The sequence below is a fragment of the Perissodus microlepis genome, chromosome 6, assembly GCF_051167445.1.
Source record: "Perissodus microlepis isolate ML-2025 ecotype Zambia chromosome 6, ASM5116744v1, whole genome shotgun sequence".
Lineage (NCBI taxonomy): Eukaryota > Metazoa > Chordata > Actinopteri > Cichliformes > Cichlidae > Perissodus > Perissodus microlepis.
In genome coordinates, this window is record NC_140466.1 from 5803891 (window position 1) to 5822901 (window position 19011).

General features: G+C 39.9%; 1 protein-coding gene and 1 pseudogene across 3 annotated transcripts in view; one reads left to right on the top strand and one right to left on the bottom strand.

Annotated features, from left to right (window-relative positions):
- vwa11 (von Willebrand factor A domain containing 11) overlaps window positions 1-19011 on the top strand; it is a 31704-nt gene that overhangs the window by 2424 nt on the left and 10269 nt on the right. The window contains exon 2 of one of the 3 annotated variants that reach the window (XM_084930382.1): window positions 18977-19008. The exons of 1 other annotated variant lie outside the window; for it this stretch is intronic. The gene's annotated coding sequence lies outside the window, so the exon portion shown is untranslated. Of the gene's footprint in view, window positions 1-11881; window positions 19009-19011 lie in introns of those variants that run through there. One more of the 3 variants, XM_084930383.1, reaches the window with a different exon arrangement.
- Window positions 2154-3484, bottom strand: LOC146384920 (prostaglandin D2 receptor 2-like; annotated as a pseudogene).

A 19011-nucleotide genomic window follows, 5' to 3' on the forward strand; every position in this document is an offset into this window, starting at 1 on the left:
AATTTAAAGAGATATTCAGACTATAAAGATTAGCCCCTCCATCCACTCAACACTCGATCACTTAGATGGAATATGAAATTTAATTTGTTAGCACAGTAGTGGATTAAATACTAGGATATACAGTTTTTGTAAAATATCAATAACTCAGGGTTATTCATGCTTTCCTCAGATTTTTACAATTACCAAAAAAAAAAACCCCAAACAAACCCAAAACACACTATTTGGCTAACAATAAAAAATATGTAAAGTAATCAAATATACAAAGTATTATCAAATAAGCAGAATGTAAATATTGGGCAACAAAAAAAATGATAAGAAAAAATGACTTAATAGACAGAATACAGAAGAAACTCTACTTCCCCTCATGCTAGTAATTACTTTGACTGTTCTGCAACCCTGTGTATTGTAAAGCTAATAAACGAAATGCCAGGCTCAGGCAACACTTTTCCTTCCCTGTCTGAGTATTCCTTTTTTTGCATTTCTTTTCTTTTTTCTGTGTCTTTGATTTACTGTGATCTTTTTCTTTTACTCTATCGTTTACAAAGCAAAATAAATCATTGCTGGAAATCAACGCAAACATACAGTCAGAAACAGATGATTACTGAAGGGGAAAAAAGAAGTGAGTCATAAGCAGAGGTGGAGAAAGAATGATAATCTGTTCAAAGTGAAAAGCTGAGGGGAAAGGGGAATTTTTTATGCTTGCCTGACCTGTTTAATCCTGCTCTGTCTTTATATTCTGGCTCTCCACTGTCTAATATTCTCTTCAAATTACAACTACCTCTATGGTAATCCCACCCTTCTGTGGCCTACATTATACGTTAGTCTGTGTTCAGCTCAGTGTGATGAAAGCAGACAATTGCTATTGCAGTGATGAGATAGTCAATCAAAATGGATATCAGATATGATCAAATCCAATCACTCAGATAGGTGGTTGGGCAATCAGCAGTTTAGATTTAAAGTGTTACTGGAGGACAGGACCTGAAAAGCATAATCCTGCATTGTGGTTTCATGGCTCCTGTTCAAAATCAGTGCTATCCTGCCCTCTGGTGTCTAAAAACTGTACAGTATGAATTGGCAGTACGGGGCCATCTATCTATGGCATCTTTTCTTCTTACAAAAAGGTTAATAAAGTGACTGAAAAGACAAACAAGCTAAATTCCACTCTGAATTCATCCAGTCATTTAAAAATGTTTGAGTTTAATACCAGAGTTCCACCAAAGTGATACAAACAATTACAGCTTTTTATTTAAAACATTTAAAACAGCTATACATCACTATAAAAAGATAGGTATAAAAATACTTGAAATTTGAACACTGACACATTTACAATGTTAAACGCTGTGCATAAATGCTAAGATTTTGTAACTTTTACATGAGACAGGATATGGAACAATATATTTTGTACTGTACAAACTGAATTTCGACCTCATGATAGAGCTCTGGAAAGCTAACTACAAATCGCCATGGTCTTGCACTAAATCAGAAGGATATACAAGCTGATGTATTGATCTTTATAGGGTTGCCATTCAGGGGTAGTAGTGACAATGTAGTACATTTTTAAAAGGCCATATAAAAACATTTGAAATGTAACTTCACTGATTACTAACAAAACTATATAGTTGTTGATGATGTATCATTTCCCACATTTGAACTACTCTTCTTACAGCCCTAAATCAAAACACTGATTGGTGGGACAATCAATGATGTCACTGTTAACATGGAAATGTTTAGTTTCAGGTGTTGAAACTTCAGCAACAGTGTGAGCAGTGATTTCAGTCAGGAACAAAGCACCGTACCATATGGATAACTATAGTTTGCTGCACAAACACAACACAAACCATACATTTACACATTGTTATTTAATTCTATGAAAAGGGAGTTTTTCCTTCTCACAGTCGCCAAAGCACTTACTCATGGGGGTCACATGATTGTTGGGCTTTTCTTTGTATTATTGGGAGGGCCTTGACACAACTGTTATTGGGATTTGGTGCTATATAGATTAAATTGAATTGAACTATATGGCCAAAAGTATTGATTGTCTGCCTTCACAAACACATGAACTTAAGTTGATGATGTTGGACCACCCTTTGCAACTATAAAAGCTTCGACTCTTCCACATGTTTTAGGAGTGTGTCAATAATTTGGACAGGGTGATGCTGGGATTCCTAGGCCAACATCTCGACTGCTCCTCCTCCTAATGTGACTTATTAAGCTCTTTCCTGGGGTCATCAGTAACACCCCTCTTTCTTCTACCAGTCCGTCAAACACTGCTCCCAGACTCTGCCGTATTCGTACACAGAAACGTGGGCAACTGAAGACATAGAGAATAGGATTCAGTAGTGGATTTAAGAATGCCAGTGTTGTAGCTAGAGGTAGACCTACTTCCACTAGTTCGAGATATTCCATATTATATTGGGCTGCCACTTCAATCATACAGAAGATGTGATAAGGAGCCCAGCACAGTGCAAACGCTGTAATCACAGATGTCACCATTTTAGTGAAACTCTGGGATAGCTGGCTCTGACTCGTTAGATTAGGGGTGGTAGGGGTCAAGGGGCCTTCTTTAGTGGTTAATGATGGACCAGGGATTAGAAATTTGAGAGATAATTTATTTGTGGCTGCAGTTCTTCCATGTGTAGTTCTTGATTGTTGATTTCTGTTTAACGTAATCAGATCATCAGTTAGTCTAGTGGCACTCTGCTTCCTCCTCCTGTTCCTGCTCCTCAGACTGAGACCAATTTTGATGTAGCTTCCTGCAATCACTGCCAGTGGCAATATGAATGCCAGCAGCAGCTTGGAGATAGCTGTGGTCCACTGCCTCATGTTACAGTCTCTCTCAGGTGTGGCATATGAGGAATACATGGCAAAATTGTGATAGCACAACTTTCTTTTATGCTTCGTTTCAGTTACTGAGCGGAAAACATAATATGGCAATGCATTAGCTGCTGCCCATAGCCAACCCAATATGCACACTTTCCACGCTCCTGCTACTGATCGATGATTTTGGCTCCACACTGGCTTGGTGACCAGAAGTAAGCGGTCCAGCGAAATGGCTGCCAAAAGGAAGGCTGATACGAACATGTTGAAGAAAAAGATGAATGTCTGCACTTTGCAAAGTGGGTTGCCGAGCTCCCAGCTGTGACCAGAGTTTAGGTATAAAGTGAACAGGGGAAGCGTCAGGGTAGCCAGGAAGTCAGACAGGGCCAGGTTGAGCACCCAGATGGAGGCCACGGTGCGTTGTCTTAGGCGGAAGCCCACCACCCAGATGATCAAGGCATTCTCCAAAATCCCCAGGCCAGAGACCAGTCCATGGATGCAAACCACAGTCAGATTGACCTGTGTGTTGTTATTAAGTTCATGGCTCCTCATCATCTCAAGCTGGGAACAGAAAACCTGGTCCTCTGAGACATTTGTCTTGTTGGACATGTTTGAGATTATTTTTTCTGAAAAGTGAAACAAGACACAGACACGAAGCTTATGAATAACCAGTTAAAGTCAGATTTAACGCAGGCACCATTTGTTTTACAAAAGGTCACGAGGTATTTTACTTTCCTGATCTCATATCCATCTTTGTGAGAATGTAATAAGTAATCTATGTGTTTAAATGCCCCTGTGAGCAAGCTTACGCTGAACAAGCAAAGAGATACTCAAACAACACATTTCAAAGCACAAAACAGCAATTTGCACTGGGAACGTGGAGTTTTTCATAGCTAAACACCCGGCTGCCGCATACTCCACGTATGTTATAGCCAGACATACATGGAGTATCTATCAAAGTTGCTGTCTCTGAGAGAGAAGTATTGGATCTCAGCACTTGCTATAGTGACACCTGCTGGACTGAATTATGGTTTCACTTTTAAATGTTTGTTTTGAACGAGTTGAGGTAAATTAAAAACAACATATATTCACAAGAGCTTGAATAAATATATATATACAAGCTCTGAAGGCAAAAAAAATTTAGCATATTTGCTGGAAAGGCGAAAAATAAGTTGAGATTTGTCAACTGTCCCTGTGGTTTGACATTAGTGATTCCTTTTCCCCTTTTGATACTCATGATTTTGATTTGGCACAACAGATAAATGTGCTGGGGAGGTGCATCCTCTTGAGATAATGTTATGAAACCTTAATGTGATTGTGCTTACCACTGACACTCCTTCCACACCCTAAGGTGCATTGATTCCACTTTTCTTGCCTGTTTGTCTTTTTGTTTTTATTGAGCAATTACATACTTTGCTTTCAGCATTATGACTAATATGATTATTGGTGAATAGTGAATCACTGGGTAGTAATATTTTTGCAAATTAAAGCATCATTTTCTGACTAGAGTTACCTTTCACCATAACTGTCATGGAAGTTCGCTGTGAGAAAAAAATAAGAAAAACAGCGACACAGTTTCTTTGAAACATGTCAAAGCTTGTTTTTGTGGACTAGCCACATACCATCTATTGGGCAACTACACATGCTTAGTTAAAGACAATCCATAGGAGACAAGAGAGATACCAACAATCTGTGAGGATGCCTGTCGTTATCAGCCCATAATATCTCCAGTGAAATATACACTTTGCTCTAAAGACATAAGGGTAGCTTAAAAATTAAATGTACGGGCACTTTTCAGTTTTAAAACATTACCATACTGTGTACACAATTCAAAACACCTATTTTTAAGGTTTCAAGTGATTGTTAATGTTATGATAAATCATTATAAAAGTCATTTTAAAATTGTAAAAGACAAAGGAAGACATCAAATAATCACTTTTTTTTTCTTTTTTTCCTGATATTACTACTATCAACATACTTGAGGGTCATTTCTTAAAATGGACATGATTATGAAGTTGCTAGATCATGACTGCATAATTCACAGTGCGTGAATGAGATATGATGTTCAAATTAGAGAAATAGACACTCGTTATCACTTCACTCCTCACAAAGATTAGTTGTGGCTTATATGCTTGTCTCATCAGAGATTTGACTTTAAGGTTGTAAGCCTCTCCTGTAAGTGTGAACGGTTAGGAACTATTTAAAGTCATGACTGAAGACACGATCTGCACCTCAGGCACAAAACCCACTGACAGTTACCTGGCACGTTAACACCAGGACCACTGTACTTACGCAAGTAGGAAGTAGATGAAGTAGTAAATGGAATCAAGATAACTGCGTCTTAAACGAAGAGTCATTTTCCCCCCTGATTACCACATGCCACATTGTTTCAAGAACTATGGATTTCCAATTCCAATACACCTGGCTTCAAAGGAAAAAAAATCCTAGGGCCAATACATTTGAATAATTTGTGGCTCAGCTTTAACACAAGTATTTATTGTTAGATTAGATTAAGGGGAGTAACACAAAGCAGTGACGTCCTTACAACAGAGACAGTGTAGCTAATAAAAAATTATCTGATTACTACAGTAGCTTCTTAGTAGTTCTAGTATTGAACATTAAGGGAGGTAAAATAAAGAAATACACTATTAATATGAACTTTAAGTTTCTGCCTGTTCTAATTGTTCTCTACTGTTGCTATTTCTCCCTTATTTTCTAAAAGATTCCAGACATTTTACAGGCACTGAAATATGGGTTGAGATTTTTATAATAAAAACATTTGACTATTCACGTATAAAATTCAAAGCAACATTGTTCTCCCTTAGCTATGGTTACATTCTTAGTCACATCCCTGCACTCATGATGTAGATGAGGTAAACACAACACCAAGTCTGCACATGAATACAGACGGATGAGTTGATAAAAACGAGACACAATGCTGACGTGAATGCATGTTTCTTTCTTGGATTACTAATTTTCTTTTTTTTTATCTTTCTGGAGAACTTGGGTGAACTCAGTCTTTGAATACCTACATTATGAGAGGCCCATCTAATACAAGACAGAACAATTTCACCAGGCAACTCTGCCTGCTTTCGCACCAGCTGTAGTGATTATGAAAATAGAGATTTGTGCTTTTATGAACATTGAGTCTATTATGTCAAAGCATATTATCAGTGTGGAATTATTTGTCTCAATGAATTAAATTACATTGAAGTGTAGCCTTTTAAAAAACAAACAAACAAACAAACAAAAAAAACCAAACCCTGCTAACTAAATGTGCAATAATCCATATATCAGATTTACTGTCCATTGCTAAAATTAAATGTATAAAGAGACAGGTGACAAGCTCAAAACCAAACATAACTATTGCTCAACAACAGTAAGAAGTAGAGCAAAACCATGATGACTGCATACATAGCTTGTACTCATAACTAAACTTTAGTATTGTAGAAAACACTCACCTGTATAGTCGGTCAGATTCACAGAAGAAATAGAAAGTTGAAACTTTTCAAAAATTTCTGTTGTGCACTTCTTGTGAGCCTACTTTTCTTACTCAGCACTTCAGTTCTCTCAGTTTATAGTACTTTCCAGTCCTTGAGACACCTACTGAATCCCAGACACACAGAGATGAATGCTGACATACCTCCCTTTGCTCCACCCCATACACTGAAAAAATGTCTAATGACACAGTGGGTGTAACACACTGTCAGATTTTTCATCTCCACTTTGCAGTAATATACTGGTGTCACTGTTGCCAGAGTCATTCCGCCGTGTTACGGTAAGTTACCGGGATGATACCGTTTTTTGCTGTTGTGGTATAATACTGTTGGACAAATTATGGTAATTAACTGTAGCCTCGTTTACGGTATCTCACTGGCGGCACTGTCGCCAGTGAGATACCGTTATGCCTTTTGAGTAAATTACGTCAACAAAGTAACATCATACTGTGATTAAGAAATTGGTATGCTACCGTTTATTCACGCTATGTCACTGTAAGCCTGCTTCAAGGTGATAAGGTGATAAACTGCAATATATTTACCAGTAACTTACCTTAATCACGCATCATCAATACCAAAAATATCCATCTCTGTTAGAGGATACCGTGTTCCCACAGGCGGTCATTTACTGTTCAACACGTCGTAATTTACCGTAATATCAGGAAACAGTAACACACTGTAAGAGACTGGAGGGTTAAATTAAATTTTTTTTTTTTTTTTTATGAAAATGACTCCCAAATTAGGCGAGTGGCTCCAGCAGATCCCAGGGACAACATCAGAGATCTCTGTCCAGAAAAGCGCAGTCCTAGAAACAGCTAAGATATTGCGCAGAGCCCTCAAACTCCCAGGCCTCTGGTAGAGGACCCACAGGATAGAAGGATAGACCGCCCGTGGATTTTTTTTAAATATATATATATATATATATATATATATATATATATATACAAACCGGATTCCAAAAAAGTTGGGACACCAAACAAATTGTGAATAAAAACTGAATGCAATGATGTGGAGATGGCAAATGTCAATATTTTATTCAGAATATCAGAATCAGAATCAGAATACTTTATTAATCCCGAAGGAAATTAGGGCATAGAACGTAGATGACAGATCAAAAGTTCAATCCGAGAAAATGTATCATTTGAAAGGAAAAATATGTTGATTCAAAATTTCACGGTGTCAACAAATCCCAAAAAAGTTGGGACAAGTAGCAATAAGAGGCTGGAAAAAGTAAATTTGAGCATAACGAAGAGCTGGAAGACCAATTAACACGAATTAGGTTAATTGGCAACATGATTGGGTATAAAAAGAGCTTCTCAGAGTGGCAGTGTCTCTCAGAAGCCAAGATGGGTAGAGGATCACCAATTCCCACAATGTTGCGCAGAAAGATAGTGGAGCAATATCAGAAAGGTGTTACCCAGCAAAAAATTGCAAAGACTTTGCAGTTATCATCATCAACTGTGCATAACATCATCCGAAGATTCAGAGAATCTGGAACAATCTCTGTGCGTAAGGGTCAAGGGCGTTAACCCATACTGGATGCCCGTGATCTCCGGGCCCTTAAACGACACTGCACCACAAACAGGAATGCTACTGTAAAGGAAATCACAGAATGGGCTCAGGAATACTTCCAGAAACCATTGTCAGTGAACACAATCCACCGTGCCATCCGCCGTTGCCAGCTGAAACTCTACAGTGCAAAGAAGAAGCCATTTCTAAGCAAGATCCACAAGCTCAGGCGTTTTCACTGGGCCAGGGATCATTTAAAATGGAGTATGGCAAAATGGAAGACTGTTCTGTGGTCAGACGAGTCACGATTTTAAGTTCTTTTTGGAAATGTGGGACGCCATGTCATCCGGACCAAAGAGGACAAGGACAACCCAAGTTGTTATCAACGCTCAGTTCAGAAGCCTGCATCTCTGATGGTATGGGGTTGCATGAGTGCGTGTGGCATGGGCAGCTTGCATGTCTGGAAAGGCACCATCAATACAGAAAAATACATTCAGGTTCTAGAACAACATATGCTCCCATCCAGATGTCATCTCTTCCAGGGAAGACCCTGAATTTTTCAACAAGATAATGCCAGACCACATTCTGCATCAATCACAACATCATGGCTGCGTAGGAGAAGGATCCGGGTACTGAAATGGCCAGTCTGCAGTCCAGATCTTTCACCTATAGAGAACATTTGGCGCATCATAAAGAGGAAGGTGCGATAAAGAAGGCCCAAGACGATTGAACAGTTAGAGGCCTGTATTAGACAAGAATGGGAGAGCATTCCTATTTCTAAACTTGAGAAACTGGTCTCCTCGGTCCCCAGACGTCTGTTGAGTGTTGTAAGAAGAAGGGGAGATGCCACACAGTGGTGAAAATGGCTTTGTCCCAACTTTTTTGGGATTTGTTGACACCATGACATTTTGAATCACCATATTTTTCCCTTAAAATGATAACTTTTCTCAGTTTACACTTTTGTTCCGTGATTTATGTTCTATTCTGAATAAAATATTGACATTTGCCATTGTTACGAATTCAAATATTGGGGATGGATACAAGAGGAAAAACCATAATAACAACACTGGTCCGGCCGCGTTGAGTCAAACGATGATTTTAATGATCACACGCGTGGGAGATGGACACCGTACGCAGACAGCATCAGATCTCAAAATGGTGGAGCATTGATCAAACTCTTATAACCTCTAGTGGCCCCACCTAATCATAAAACCCTAAACATTCACATTCTTTCTCTCACACAGTGTCTAAGCTACAACCTTGGCTCCCTGTTTATCTGCTCCTGCTGAGATGGGGCAGAAAACTCCAGTATGTTCTGTTCTCTTCTAATCAGACAAATAAGGCGATGACTTTCTGCAAACAGTATTTCTCATAACTCAGCAGTATAATGCATCATAAAACAATATCATTCATTCACAATAAATCAGCAGTCTAATGTAATGCAAATCAGTTTAACAAATGCAATAGTTATCACCTTCTTCTAATTCAGGAGAATAATGCAAACTAAAACTACATAATAATTCACCATCTTTAATTAAGGGTCTAACATGGCATAAAATAATATTATAATCTGACACCATCTCCACATCATTGCATTCAGTTTTTATTCACAATCTGCTTAATGTCCTTTTTTGGAATCCGGTTTGTATGACATAATATCATTATTGTTTGTACAACCATATCAGAAAATACATGGGTTAAATGGTTTAGTAAAAACAAGTGCTTCCTCAATGAAAATATGTTTTCAGTTCTTTTCAGCTTTTGATTTGCGAAATGCGTATTTCTGCAGAGAAAAATCAGAACTGAAATAAATAAATGGTGTAATTATACATACATACACACACATATATATATATATATATATATATATATATATATATATATATGTATGTGTGTGTGTGTGTGTGTGTGTGTGTGTGTGTATGTATTCAAGATTCAGACACACACACACACACACACACTGGAGGGTTCCAAAGGGTTAAAGAATTTTTTTACAAATTATATATATATATAATTTGTGAAAAAATAAATAAATAAATAAATATATATATATATATATATATATATATATATATATATATAAAAACACCCATCTCGCCCCTGCGGGCGGTTTATCCTTCAAGCTCGGGTCCTCTACCAGAGGCCTGGGAGCTTGAGGGTCCTGCGCAGTATCTTAGCTGTTCCTAGGACTGCGCTCTTCTGGACAGAGATCTCCGATGTTGTTCCCGGGATCTGCTGGAGCCACTCGCCTAGCTTGGGAGTCACCGCACCTAGTGCTCCGATTACCACGGGGACCACCGTCACCTTCACCCTCCACATCCTCTCGAGCTCTTCTCTGAGCCCTGGAAGTCCCACAGGATCTTAGCTCGGTCATTCTCCACCACCCTTGGGGGCATCTCCCATTTTGACCTCGGGACTTCCAGGTTATACTCGGCACAGATGTTCCTGTACACTATGCCGGCCACTTGGTTATGGCGTTCCATGTATGCCTTGCCTGCTAGCATCTTGCACCCTGCTGTTATGTGCTGGATTGTCTCTGGAACATCTTTACACAGCCTGCACCTGGGGTCTTGCCTGGTGTGATAGACCCCAGCCTCTATGGATCTTGTACTCAGAGCTTGTTCTTGTGCTGCCATGATTAGTGCCTCTGTGCTGTCTTTCAGTCCAGCTTTGTCCAGCCACTGGTAGGATTTCTGGATGTCAGCCACCTCCTCTATCTGCCGGTGGTACATACCGTGCAGGGCCCTGTCCTTCCATGATGGTTCCTCGTCTCCCTCCTCTTTCTTGGGTTTCTGCTGCCTGAGGTATTCACTGAGCACTCGGTCAGTTGGGGCCATCTTCCCAATGTATTCTTGGATGTTGTCTCATCCTGGACTGTGGTGCTGACACTCACCAGTCCCCGGCCCCCTTCCTTCCGCTTAGCGTACAGCCTCAGGGTGCTGGACTTGGGGTGAAACCCTCCATGCATGGTAAGGAGCTTTCTTGTCTTTATGTCAGTGGCTTCTATCTCCTCCTTTGGCCAGCCTATTACCCCAGCAGGGTACCTGATCACGGGCAGGGCGTAGGTGTTGATGGCCCGGATCTTGTTCTTACCGTTCAGCTTACTCCTCAGGACTTGCCTGACCCTCTGCAGGTACTTGGTGGTTGCAGCCTTTCTAGCGGCCTCTTCATGGTTCCCATTCGCCTGCGGGATCCCCAGGTACTTGTAACTGTCCTCTATGTCTGCAATGTTGCCTTCTGGTAGTTCAATCCCCTCAGTTCTGACTACCTTCCCTCTCTTCGTTACCATTCGACTACACTTCTCCAGTCCGAACGACATTCCAATGTCATTGCTGTATAGCCTGGTAGTGTGGATCAGTGAATCGATGTCTCGTTCACTCTTGGCATACAGCTTGATGTCATCCATGTACAGGAGGTGGCTGACAACTACTCCGTTCCGTAGTCGGTATCCGTAGCCAGTCTTGTTAATGATCTCACTGAGGGGGTTCAGGCCGATGCAGAACAGCAGTGGGGACAGAGCATCTCCTTGGTAGATCCCGCACTTGATGGTGACTTGTGCTATGGGCTTGGAGTTGGCCTCTAGTGTTGTACGCCACATCCCCATTGAGTTCCTGATGAAGGCTCTTAGGGTCCTGTTGATCTTGTACAATTCTAAGCATTCCAGGATCCAGCTGTGGGGCATTGAGTCATAGGCCTTCTTGTAATCAATCCAGGCAGTGCACAGGTTGGTCAGTCTGGTCTTGCAGTCTCGGCTGACTGTTCTGTCTACCAGTAGCTGGTGTTTTGCACCTCTGGTATTCTTGCCAATCCCTTTCTGTGCCCCACTCATGTATTGACCCATGTGCCTGTTCATCTTAGCCGATATGATGCCTGACAGGAGCTTCCATGTAGTACTGAGGCAGGTTATTGGTCGGTAGTTGGACCGGTCCCTTCTTGGGGATCAGGACCGTTCGACCTTCGGTTAGCCATTCCGGGTGTCTCTCGTTAACTAGCGGCTGGTTCATTTGTGCTGCCAGACGCTCGTGGAGTGCAGTCAGCTTCTTCAGCCAGTAGGCGTGAACCATGGGCCCTGGTGCTGTCCACACTCTGAAGTGCCTTAGCATTTATTTTGTTGGCACCATTCAAATAAACTGAATTGTAATGAATAGAATATCAAGCCCCACACTTCTGCCTTTATATACACTTTGTCCAAAATACTGGCTCACACCACCAAATCAACGCACAAAGCAGGGTCCACAAGGACATGGATGAGCATGTGTGGTGTGAAGGAACTTTACTGTCCTGCACTGAACCCTGACCTTGCTTTGTGGACTGAGTTGATTGATTTGTAGGGTGAGCCAATACATGTGACAAAGTGTAAGTAGCTGAAATCATTTTTAACAAACGGGTAAAAGAAGGAAAAAAAACTGTTGCACTCAAAAAACCTATTGGACAGAGACAGCTTCTTGTAAGATGGTGAGAGAGCTTGTCTTCATTGTTGGAGGTACATTTTGTTCCGTCTTCAGGGTTTATCCTTACAAAAAACCTTAAAGCATGCCATAATAAATAGTAACACACAGTAACATTGAGTTGTGATGTGAAATAATGAGTTACTCAGAGATTATTTATTCATCATCTATCACTATTAGCTAACTGTTCAAACATACCTCTGAATTAGTTCCAATATTGCACACGCTGACTCCTGGTATTCCAGGTTCAATACATAGAATGAACCAAAGAAGACTGACATCGCATCAGCAAAGGTGTTCTCTTTGTCCAGCTCAACAATTACACGCCCCTCTGCACTCACCATCCAGCAGGTGGCAGTCATTGAACTTTGTCCTTAAATTTATAGGGGCAACATTGTCATTATGCAACATAAAATAACTCCAATACTTCACTTCTTCACACTGTCTAGATAATCGTAAAGCAAATAGCTATGTACAGTTAATTATTAATGGCCTTATGTACATAAGTCCGTTTTAACATATTATGATTGTACATGATTGGGAATTATTCTGCACATTAAACACACCTAACAAAGAGTCAGCCCAATTAAATTACCAGAGTTGCATCAGCTGTATGGTTATTTTGGAGTTTATAGTTTGTGCTGCTGTTAAACTTTACAGTATTGAATTCAGTATTTCTGCTGTTGGTGTAGCTAGACTACCATGTTGATCAGTAATATGTAATGTGAAATTTGATGGTTACTTTGCTGGATTCACTGAGACACATGTCCAACAACCTTGGTTTATAAAGGAAATTAGAGAGATGTGAGCTAACAAAACAGAGTCTGGATACCTGTCTCCACGAAAAGCTCCTGTGCCAAACAGAAATTGTAATATTGTCTAATCAGCTCTATTTAATAAATGACTTTTTACCAAGCATAACAAGCCTTGGCGTCATTGGCAGGTTGCCCTCTGCCCCAAGAGACATCCTGGTAGATGTTTCCTGCCAGATGTTTCCTATCAGAAAAAGGACCAAGACATTTTATGTAACAAAACCCCCCCAAAAAACATGACAGTGAGCAACAGCATTAAACCTAGAGCTGTATGGAAAAAGCTTACATCTGCTAAGTCAAAGAAGGAGTCTTCGTTTTCCTTGTAATACTTCATCATGAGAAGTATGTCTGCTGTGTTGGTCAAAACTCCCTCACTTTCTATCTGCTGGAGAAGTGTCCTCATACAAAGGTTCCATTTGAGCTTCTGGCTGGAGAAATAGTTAATAATCCTTTATGCCTTTGATTATGAGGGGTTGACTTAAGCGCTCACTGATATCAATGCCTGTGCCTGTAAAAGTGGTTTAAAAGACCTTTCCAAGTAAACAAGAATGGCCACTACTCTGAATTTCAGCTACTGAAAGTGAGGGACAACTGTTGATAAGCTGCCAGAGAAATATATGCGAGGCACATGAAGTCGTCCCTATCAGGTCTCTCCACAGCTGTTTTCTTTCCTCTAAATAAACTGGCATTTCCCCCTCAGAAAGTTTAACTGGCTGCCAAGCAATACAACCATAGCTTTCTAGTGAACTTGCATGGCTTCCACAACAATTCTAACCATACTTCTCCTGTCCTCTGGATGAACTCTGTCTCCTCTTGTGATTGCATGCGACAGTCGAAGTGGAAATCTTTCCCAAGGAATCTGTAAGTGTGAGACCCAAGAGCTGGAGTAATGGTACATAGTGGTGGATGTGGAGGAGGAGGTGTGAGGTGGATGGCTTGATGTTTCAGCTGATGCAGCAGGGCAAGGCTCCAGAGTAATCGTGTCATTCAGATTCTCTGGTCTGTTGCATCTCAAAAAAGAGGCCATTGGAAAAGTTACTTTATATGGCTATTTCAACAAATATGTCCTCACTAAAAGATGAACCCTGCAATTAGGATTGAATAGTAACGGAAAGGCAGTTTTGGGGACCTTGTCTTCGCTTCTGTTTGTGGGATATTAAATGCAGACAGTTTGTCAAACAGTTTTGCAAGAACATTGTGCATTGAACAGCTGTGAAGGCCCTGAAATTCCTCTATAATGCACTGTATAGTGCTGGTTGGCAAGAGCATTTTATCCTGCATTTTTAACTAGGGATGGGTATCGAAAACCAGTTCTTGTTGAGAACCGGTTCCCACTGTTTCAATTCCTTGGAATTGTTTGCCAGTTTTGCAAACGATTCCCTTATCGATTCTAGTTGCCCCGAATGACGTCACCACGTTGCGGAGCGTCATTTACCTGGCAGGAAACACGGCGCCTAACGCTCAAAAGTTTGATTATACTTTATGAGAACGGATGACAACAGGGCAACTTGCAATACTTGAAAAGTAGATATTTAATTTAAGGGAGGAAACACTACGAATATGCAAAAGCATTTGCTCACAAAACACACGATAACCTTAAATGAATGTCATGTTTTTAATTCTGCTCCGGACTCGTGAATCTCAAACCAGCAGCAGCGGTAACGTTTGCACGTCCTCTCCCGTTAATGCGGCAGGTAAATAATCAACTAACAGTGCATATTATGTTAGCGCGATCTGCCTTATTACAAAACCTGCCATTACTGTGCATTTAGGTGACCATGATGAGAGAGACAGACAGAGTCTGGCTGGCGCAGATGCTGGCAGTTCTCACTGCAGTCTACCAGTAGCGTCTCCTTTCAGGCCAGGATAGAAGTTTGTGGTCAAAGGCTTGCACCCATTTGCCACAGCAGATACCCCTGATTTTCAGTAAGTGAACGTGTTTAATTGTAGGCAGGGACATTACTGGATATTCTTGTGTAATTGCTACTGAATAATTTATGTTATACTTTGTTATTGCTACAGAAGAATATTTATTTTATTAATTTACATTTACAATTTTTTTTCCTGGGGACCCTGTGACACCCCATTGAAGAGCCGTAGGCTGTGGATCTCTTAAGATCCCACCGTTGGGTTTGTAAGGCCATGTTACTCCTGAAGATATAGAGAAGATATAAAACAAAGAAGAGAAGATATAAAACAAAGTTCTAAGCTAATCGACCTTAGTGTTCTCCTTTTTTAAAAAGAATCGATAAGAGAATCGATAAAGAATCGAATCGTTAAACAGAATTGAAAATGGAATCGGAATCGTGAAAATCTTATCAATACCCATCCCTATTTTTAACCTCCTAGGACCTGGCGTCACATTTTGGGTTATTTAGACCAAAATACTAAATTTTACCCTACAAGGGCCTGATATCCACTTACGAGGACATTACACTGCTACTGTTCTATTGAAAATTTTAAACGAATATCCTCATATGTGGCTCTCATTTTTCTTAGAAACAAAAATTAGGTAAAAAAAAAAAATCTTGTAATTCTTTGTTTTTACATTCATCGGGTCCCAATCAGCCCAAATATCAAAGAGAAATTAAAAATTCATGCCGTGGAAGAGTTCGGGTCTTAGGAGGTTAAATAAAGCAATGCCAATCGATATAGAAATACGTCTTCATCAGTACTATTGTGCTGTGAATTCCTGTCTTCTTTAACTGTGTCCTGTCCTTTTATTATGGCAATTTCACCAATTTCTTGTTGCCTTGAATGCCGAACTGTCTGCTTATGTTTTCAAGAAATATGGCTGGAAAATGATGTTCGGACACTGGAGTATTTGGAGCAACCTTCAAATGGACATAATACTTTTTTTTTTTTACGTCTTTGATATGAAATCTGAGATGGGCACAAAGAGTTGTAAAGTTTTGTGCAGCATACCCACATTCAGTGGCCTGCAATCCCTCCATGGATACTTCCTGAAGCAGCTGTAGATTTTGCGTTATTGCACCAGAAGAGTAAGGATAGGGCAGGCGGTCTAGACTCAGTTCAGTTCGTATACGGATGCTTTCAAAGAATCCAGCTAGTCAAGTGGGGGTAGCAGTAGTAATTCCGGACTTTATGGTTGAAATTGGGAAGAGGATTAATGATGGATTATCTGTGTTTACAGGAGAAATGATAGCAATTCTATTAGCGGTTCAGTGGGTGGAAGAGTTGAGGCCATTGAAAGCAATTATTTGTTCAGATTCAAGAGCAGCCATGGTCAGTCTATAGAGCGGTCATTCGGAAGGTAGATCAGATATTTTAATAGAGATTCAGCAAACTCTTTTCAGAATACATATGATGGGTCTGTCAGTATTGTTTGTATGGGTCCCAGCTCACTATGGGGTAAGGGGGAATGAAGCAGCGGATAGGTTAGCAAAGGAAGCCACTAATCATAGGATAGTTGATCTGGTGGTGAGTTTTGGTCAGGTGGAAGTTAAGCATATTATTAAGCTAGAAATGAGGGGTAGATGGCAGAAACAGTGGGAAGAAGAAAGGAGGGGAAGGTGGTTATATAAAATTCAAAGGGGGATGGGAGTAAGGAGAGCCACAGGAAGGAGTAGGCGAAAGGAGGTTGTGGTGTCAAGACTGAGATTTGGACATACAGGATTGAATTCAATGAAATGTGACTATTGTGGAGAGGAGGAAACTTTGGAAGATGTTATTTTGCAGTGTCGGAATTATAAGCTAGAGAGGAGACAACTGGTCCAAAGTCTCAGTAACATTAACATGAAATTGGATCTTATTAAGTTATAGCAAAAGGAGTCGGGGAATAAAAGTTATCAGGCTTTGTTTCAGTTTTTGAAAGAAGGAAGATTGTTTGGAAGGACATGAAGTAGTTTTTTTTTTTTTTTTTTGAGCGTGATTCCTGTCCACACTCCGTACCATGACACTCATACAATGAGACAGTTTGCATGATGAAACACTGCACTACGTGTGTTTCACCACCACTGATATATTTTCATGTGCGAGTTAAATTTATCTGTGTAAAAAGATATTATTCAGTAGTAAAATCATTTATGGAATAGCTGACATTTCATGACCTGGAATACAACCAAAAGCTGCACTAATAAAAAATAACTAAATAAACTGATTAGCGTTTTGATAAAATTTATCAGGCCCCAGGCCACGGACCGGTACCAGTCTGTGAGACGTTTGGTACTAGGCCATTGAGGCTCGGGTGTGAAATTTATGGTTTTCAGGGTTTCTTTATTGTTATTAATTTTTTTTTTATCATTTTTATCATTAACTCGGTTTCCCTGGGTCTTTTCCTGTGTGTTATGAATAAATCTTCTTTTTTTGGTACTGGTACTGGTTTTATTTTGTTATATTTATCTGTGACACCTTGAAGGCCAGTCCATGAAAATATTGTCAGACATAAACCGGTCCGTGCCGCAAAAAAGGGGACCGCTGGTGTACAACAACTGTTTACTTCTTCATTAGTACCAAATGGCAGACTGCCATCTATTACAGCAAAAATTTTAGTGCCAGTCATTTTCACTGAAAATATATGGAATCAGAATTTGATTGGGCATTGCCCTCAGTACTAATATTGTGTTTGCTAGAAAGCTGTCCAGGCAAGCTGAGCCATTTTCACTCTAACAGAACTCTGCTGGTCTTGTGCTGGCATTCAAAAAAGTAACCATCTCAGCAGCACTGTACATCTTTCTAGTGTATTAACATATAAACATTTCTCTTATACATTTAATCATTAGTTATTATTATCTCTGACTATCTTCTACAGCGTGTCTTTTGTTCTGTGTTCTTCTCTTCACCCACAACAAGTTGCAAGGAGGTTTCTTCCTGTTAAAAGGAAGTTTTTCCTCCCCACAGTTGCCAAAATGCTTCCTTATGAAGGGTCATCTTATTGATGGGTTTTTCTCTGTATCTTTGTAGGGTCATTACCTTACAATATAAAGCACTTTGAGGCAATTCTTGTAGTGATTTGATGCTATATAAATAAAACTGAATTGAACTGAACTGAACTGAATTGAAAGAGTCTGAGACACTTAAACTTCTCCATATGGGGTTACTTTTCCCTCACTTTAAGTTCATTAAATCCTTTTTACATTTTCAGACTTGGAGGAGAAAATTTTCGTTTTCGTTTTACACTATGCAAATTTCCCAAGTGTAAACTTGAGGTCAACAAAAAGCAACATGATTTGCAAATAGTGTAGAAGTAAACCCCAGGCCACCAAATCACCACTGGGCTGTGCCTAGAAATTCTTCTCCATATAAGTTATGAACAACACCAGGAAGGGATGACTGCTTTCAAAAACAAAGAGGTAAAACCTTTACTAGAGTACCTGCAACTTCAGACTTGCAAAATGGCTCAAATTTCAGTTCAGCAGTGACTCAAAGCAGTCAGACGAGATAGAGCATAATTTTTCTGTATGTTATGTCTTCTCTTTTCTGTGACTGGCTCACAGCCCAACACTAGTACAAGGAAGTACACTACCTAAGCTTAAGCATAAAAGACCATGGGGTGAGCTGGATTTGAAGATGGTAATTTAGAAACACCTCCCATTCACTCCAAAGCATTTTGAAATGATCTGCCAAAAAGTGTTCAGACTAACTCTTTCTAACTCACTAAGAGTAATTCAGACTAATCCTGTTTGCCCCTGCCTCCACTTTTTATGCCTTTGCATTGAGCACACAGCAATGAATTCAGTAAACACTGTTTTTTCTTTTTAACACAGTAAGAAAGGGAGAATATGGCATTTTCTTGCCACTTTGTTAAAGTTTTCTGCATGACTAAGACTGCCATTTCTCCTTCCACTCCCTTTTTCGACTTATATAGTCAGGTTGGTCAGAACGTGACTTTCATGTTTTTCTTGTTTTGTTTTGTTTTTCTTGGCCTCTTTAGGTTCTCCCACTGACTTAGAACAGGAAGCTAAAGTA